The following is a 6,094-nucleotide window of genomic DNA, read 5'->3' on the forward strand; positions in this document are numbered from 1 at the left end:
AGGCATGGTATTCCTTGCGGAGATACTTTTGGGCCTTGACGCAAGAGATGATTTGTAGGTTTGCATTGGGTTTGTCGCCGTAGACGACAAGAGTTTCGCCACTCGGCAGATTAAGGCGTACGACCCTTTCGTAGCACAGAATGTCAGCACGCTTTGAACTTAACCAATCCATGCCAATGATGATGTCAAAACTTTTTATTGAGACTGGCAATAGATCGATTTTGGATATGTGATTGTCTAGAGTGAGGGTACACCCTGAGTATATGTCATTAGTGCTTTCTGTTTTTCCATTAGCCATCTCTACTACGTACGTATCTTTTAGTGACTGAGGATTTTGTTTTAATAATTGTTTGAATTTGTGGCTAACGAAACTCCTCTCCGCTCCACTATCGAATAATATGCATGCAAATGAGTTATTGAGGAGAAACGTATCGGTAACCACTGCGGGATCCTCCCTTGCTTCTCCTTGCCCTATGGCCAAGATCCTCCCGACACCGCCGGTGTTTGCATTTCTAGCCTTTGGGCAATCCCTCTTGAAATGCCCAGTCTCCCCGCAACCGTAACAGGCTCAGCTTGCTCCGGCATTGGCGGCCGGGTTGGCTTGTTGGGCGGACGCCCTGCAGAAACGGGCGGTATGCCCCTTTTTGTTACAGCGGGTGCAGTGCATTTCTCGGCACAGACCATTGTGATGGAAATTGCACTTGTTGCACTTGGGCAGAGTTCCAACATATTGTCTCAGTGGTGCTGGAGTGGAAGGAGTAGTGGCAGCATGGATGGAAACAGTTTGCTGCTTCTTTGCGGGGCCCTGTGCCGGTTGCTTCTTCTTATTATCCCAGAATTTCCTCTTGTTGTTCTCTCGTCGTGCTTGATCGGAGGTGGTTGTCATGGTGACATGATTGGCCCGATGATCGATGAGTTGTTGTGCCAACTCCTTGGCACTCTCGAAAGTAGTTGGCCGTGAGGCCAACACACTATTTTGAATCTGGGAAGACAACCCCTAGAGATATCATTCCACTTTCTTGCTTTCCGGAGTAACCATCGCCGGACAGAGAAGTGCCAGATCATTGAATCGGGCAGTGTAAGCTGTGAGGTCAGAGCCCGTCATCTTGAGACTCCACACTTCTTGTTTCAATTTTTGCACCTCCCCCCTTGGGCAATACTCCTTTAGCATCATGGTTTTCAAATCCTCCTAGCTTATCGAATTAGCCACAGTGAGAGTTAGGGATTTTACGTGGCCGTTCCACCAGGTAAGGGCCCTGCCGGTGAGAGTGCGAGCTGCAAATTTGACTTTGTTGGCTTCGGGGCACACACAGATTTCAAAGACAGATTCGGTCCTCTCGAACCACTGCATCAAATCGATGACTCCCCCGCTTCCATTGAAGGAGTCGGGTTTGCCATTAGTAAAGTCCTTAAAGGAACACTCTCTCGACCGCCCTTGCTATCCCCTTGCGTGGAGTTATTAGTACCACTCCCTGTCCTTCTGGCACCGTCGGTGCTGATTTGGGATATAGCAGCTGCTACTACGGCTGTGACCGCCGCTTGGAACATTACAGGGTCATACTGAGGAGGCGGCGGCGGTGGGTTTGTTTGCGTTCCGCCGGTGCGTCTAGCAGATCTACGAGGCGACATTTTTCTGTTATAGAATTTCAAAGATGAAATGAGTATAAGCCTTTTTGTAATGGTTGTCAGTCGGAAGACGCAAAACTAGATTATTAGTTTTTAAGTATAGTGTTTCCCGATTTTTCAAATGTTGCAAACAATTCATAGCAGAAGTCCATATAAATAAACTTATGAATTTAGTAGTAACCATTCAAATGAAATCTTGAAATCTTTGTTCCATGCCTGACCCACTCATAAGACCACTCAATGTATACTAGTTGTGTGTAACTAAGGTTCAACGGACCGTTGAACTTAATGAATCTACCCTGAGCCCACAACCAAACAAGGAACAGGATCCAAGGCAGACTCACCATTTCTAAGTCGATTGCCTCTTGATTACACATAACCTCGAGGTGTATATTAAATAATCTCAGAGTTACCATAAGCAATTCGTTTGTTAATGCCATGTTATGCAGTTTGTGGTGGACTCTCAATAAAATAAAGTGCACGCCAATTTTCATTGATATAATTTAGTACATGATTTTAAGCATATTTGGCCTCATAAAGGTCTACATTATATCAATGCAACATAAAATTTTGACAGCACCTATACCCCTTGACTAGTGTAATCACTTAGACGCAGGGTTAAACCTACTTACAGGGAAGGGTAGCCCCAACGCATACCCATAAACAAAGTTTATAACAAGATAGGAGTAGTGCCACACTACTCAGGGCGGGTGGTATCCGCTGGTCCATTGTGGCCTTGAGACGAGGTCGAGGCTCCCTGTAGCTCCGCAATCCGGCGTTCGGCCGCGATCACTCTTTCCTCGAGAGCTGCATGTCGTATCTGGTATTCCCTTACCTCCGCCCGAGCGGTGGTAAGGTCCTCAATAAGTTGGTCCATGGGGTAGAAGTCTCTTTCCAGATCCCGGGTACGAGCATCAGATGCTTCCACAACAACGTTGAGGTCCCGAACTTGATTTGCCATTTCCCGATTCTGGTCCCCAAGGTTCGTAATCTGCTGGGTCATGACTGGGAGGGCTCTGTCAGCGGGTCCCCCATGACTGAGGTCGTAGTAACCTCGTTGATCGCCAAAAGGTGATCGTTGTCGTTGTTGACGGCTCCATCTCTAAATCATGGTTGCCCAACGGGGCTCGGGCCCGTTGTAACCAAAACGGTTTGCAGGCACCCTGGCGATGTAAGGAGGGTTGATGACTTCCTCCTCCGGATCCTCTTCTTCTTCTTCGTCCTGCCATTCCTCTTCTTCCTCGTCTTCTTCGGGGTCTTCTTCGGGTTTTTCCTCGAACACTTCCTCAGGATCCTCTTCTGGTTCTACTTCCAACCATCCGCTGTTCCCCTGATTCGGGAAGTAGGGGTCTCCGGGTAAATGAAATCCTGCCATATCGTCTGTACGACAAGGGGGTGTAAGAGGCACATAATGAATCTAGAAATATTGTGCTTAGTTAACATAAAATACTCCTATAGCATTTTAATGGTTGTGTTTTGTCACACCCCCAAACCAAGGATGGCGGAAATGTCCGGGGGTGGAGGACTTCATGTATAGTATCACAACAACGAGTACAATAGTGCTCAAAGTAAATACAACCATCATAAATATAATTGAAAAGGTTACACCATAGTATATGTTTACATGTTTCAAAATCAATTACATTATGATGACAAAATGAACTGTTTGACGATTTAACGTCCCATCCTCAAAATGCTGTTGGTTTCCTGTTTCCATGATTTCCTGAGAATACAAATAGTTTTGAAAAGTGTCAACAATTAAGTTGGTGAGTTCATAAGAGTTTTGTTTGAGAAAGAAACCGTTTTCCTTGTAAAAGCGACAGAGTATGTTTCCAGAAAATCCAATATTTTCTTTATTAAGTGTGAAATGAATGCTCCTATGTTATGCGATAATGTACCCTAGAAGGACCCATAGATTCCTTCTATAATCGCCCAACGTATATAAGTTATATAAAATTTAAGTTAAATAAACCGTTGAATATAATGGGTCTGCCCTAGGTCCACAACCAAACAAGGAACAGGAGATAAGGCGGGCCCACCAATTCTAAGTCGATTGTGACTAGATTCTTATATAACTCTAGCATATACACTTAGCAATTATAGCTGAAGTCTAACAATTCTAGATGATATGTAGTTTTAATAGAAATATGTTTCCAAAGAAAATCCAATATTTTCCTTATAAAAGTCATGTAGTCCTAAATCCCAGGACTGAGAATATGTGTGTGTGTTTTGTACTTATAATGTTCATAATAGTAATGTGTTTTCAAAGAAAATCCAATATTTTCCTTATAAAAGTCATGTAGTCCTAAATCCCAGGGCCGAGAATATGTGTTTGTTTTGTACTTATAACGTATTTGTAGTTTTAAATAGATAAAACCCCTTTTCAAAGTAGAATTTTCCTTGTAAACTTGAAAGATTGTTAACTCCCTATGTGAGTCGCTATAACCATACTATGACGAGAAATAACCTGCACAACGTTTTTCAGACGTTAAGATACTATGACTCTTGTCACCTGCAGACCTGCCGGTCCGGCTGTAGCTAGCAGCGAGGTGTGGGGTGTCAATCCCAATATAGATCTATACACAATTATCACGCTCTCCCCACAAGAGACTCTGGTTATAACTTACAGGAATTGGGATCCCGTACTCGAACGTACAGGGAGAGAATTGCCTCACAACATAAGTTAACTAGTTTACACATAGTTTGATATTAAAACCTCTTCCGTGGAGGAAGTAAAATCCCATTTTATGAATAAATTAGTGATATGAAATCCTTAAACTATTACTATTATAGTTTATCATGTAGTATATGAAAAACCCATTTGTTTTTTAGAGTAAAACCTTTTTCATGTAGTAAAAATCCATAAACTATGCTTATTGTAGTTTATTATATGTGTTCGAAATGAATGAAGAAATCTTATCATGAATGACTAAATTTCAGTTTATGATGATAAACTAACAAGAAAATACATTTAATATTTAGAACTTATGGTTATACACTTTGCTCAACATACTACAAAGTGTTATGAAAGTTGTAAGCTGTTAACTAGTTTTTAACCTTTCTACACTGTTTTAGAAAAATAATAGAAAAATCATACGAAGTCAAAAACTGAATCCGTAAATTCTGAGAGTTCACAAAATGTGTCTAGTTTATTCATATTTTTTATTATGATTTTTAGAAGTCTTTAACTTGTGTTAAAATGTTCATATTCACAGACTGGTCCGAATTCGTTTCTGAAATGACAGGCAGTTTTGTAAAAATCACCATAAATCGTAGAAAAATCGTATGGAGATGTGCAAGTAGTCATTTTAAAGGTATGAACCTTAACTATTTCCATATTAAATAGTTTTGAAAGATATTAAGTTTAAGATAGTCAAAACAGTCCGTGAATAAGACTCAACTTTTCTGATGAAAGCTGTTGTTTGAGTTTAGTTAAGTTTTTGGTGTTTTAACTTGTATCCCCCCCCCCTCCCTAAAACTTGAAGAAAACATGAAAATGTAGGGGTATGAACTCACCTTGAGTGATTTCAGAAGATGGATGATGAAGAAGAGAAGTGTTCAACTCAAGAACACTTTAGAAGATGCTTGAAGATTCGAGGATCTAACAACAAATATGACGATATTTGTGTAAGGAACTCATGATTTGAGTGAAGAAATGTAAGGAAATAAAGTGTAGGATGAAGGTACTTACCAAAAGTGAAGGAAGAACTCAAGAACAGCCCTTGAATCTCGAGTTTGAGAGGGAGAGAGAAAGTGAGAGAAGTGTGTTTGTTCTTCTTTGAGAAAGAGTGAATAATGAGGGGAGTGAAGTGAAGATTTGCAGCCCTTTGATCTGATTATGGGCTGGTGAAATAGTGTGAAAGGACAAATAATTGACTAAGCATGGAGGAATAGTGACTGAGGGTTGTACTATGGAGGTATGGGGAGGGGTTGCTTGTGTCATACTCTAGATAAAGTCAACACTCCATCCATAAATCTTACCTATTAGATTTTATTCTTAGGCAAGGATTTTCCCCAAAATATAATTAAAATATGAATATTTAGGGTTTATTATGTTAAAATACGAGTTTGGGTGAAAATTCCACATTAAAATCACGAAAAACGGGCTTAAAACGAAGATTGGGTCAAAAACCGGGAAAAGAAAGCGAAATTCCGAAGTTCAGGGTCGGAGGTTCGGTCCTAGCCTTTAGAACTGAAAGTAGATGGGAACCGAGAGTGGGTTTCGGTCTTCAGAGGTTGGGAACCGAAGGTGGTTTCGGTTGTGGGTGAGAGCCGAGAGTAGCTTCGGTCCGAGAAGGCTCGCAGGCGAGAAGGGAGGGAAGGTTCGGTTGCAAGGTCATGACCGAAGGTGAAGTTGTCAGAGGCGAACCTTGTCAGAAGCGAAGTTGGGCGAGGCTTCTTAGGGTTTCGGCTCTAAGAGGTTTCGGTTCCTTAAGGGAGGTTCGGTTCTTAAGAGGGTTCGACTCCT

Source organism: Lactuca virosa, chromosome 7, assembly GCF_052849685.1.
Source record: "Lactuca virosa cultivar CGN04683 chromosome 7, Lactuca_virosa_CGN04683_v6, whole genome shotgun sequence".
Taxonomy (NCBI): domain Eukaryota; kingdom Viridiplantae; phylum Streptophyta; class Magnoliopsida; order Asterales; family Asteraceae; genus Lactuca; species Lactuca virosa.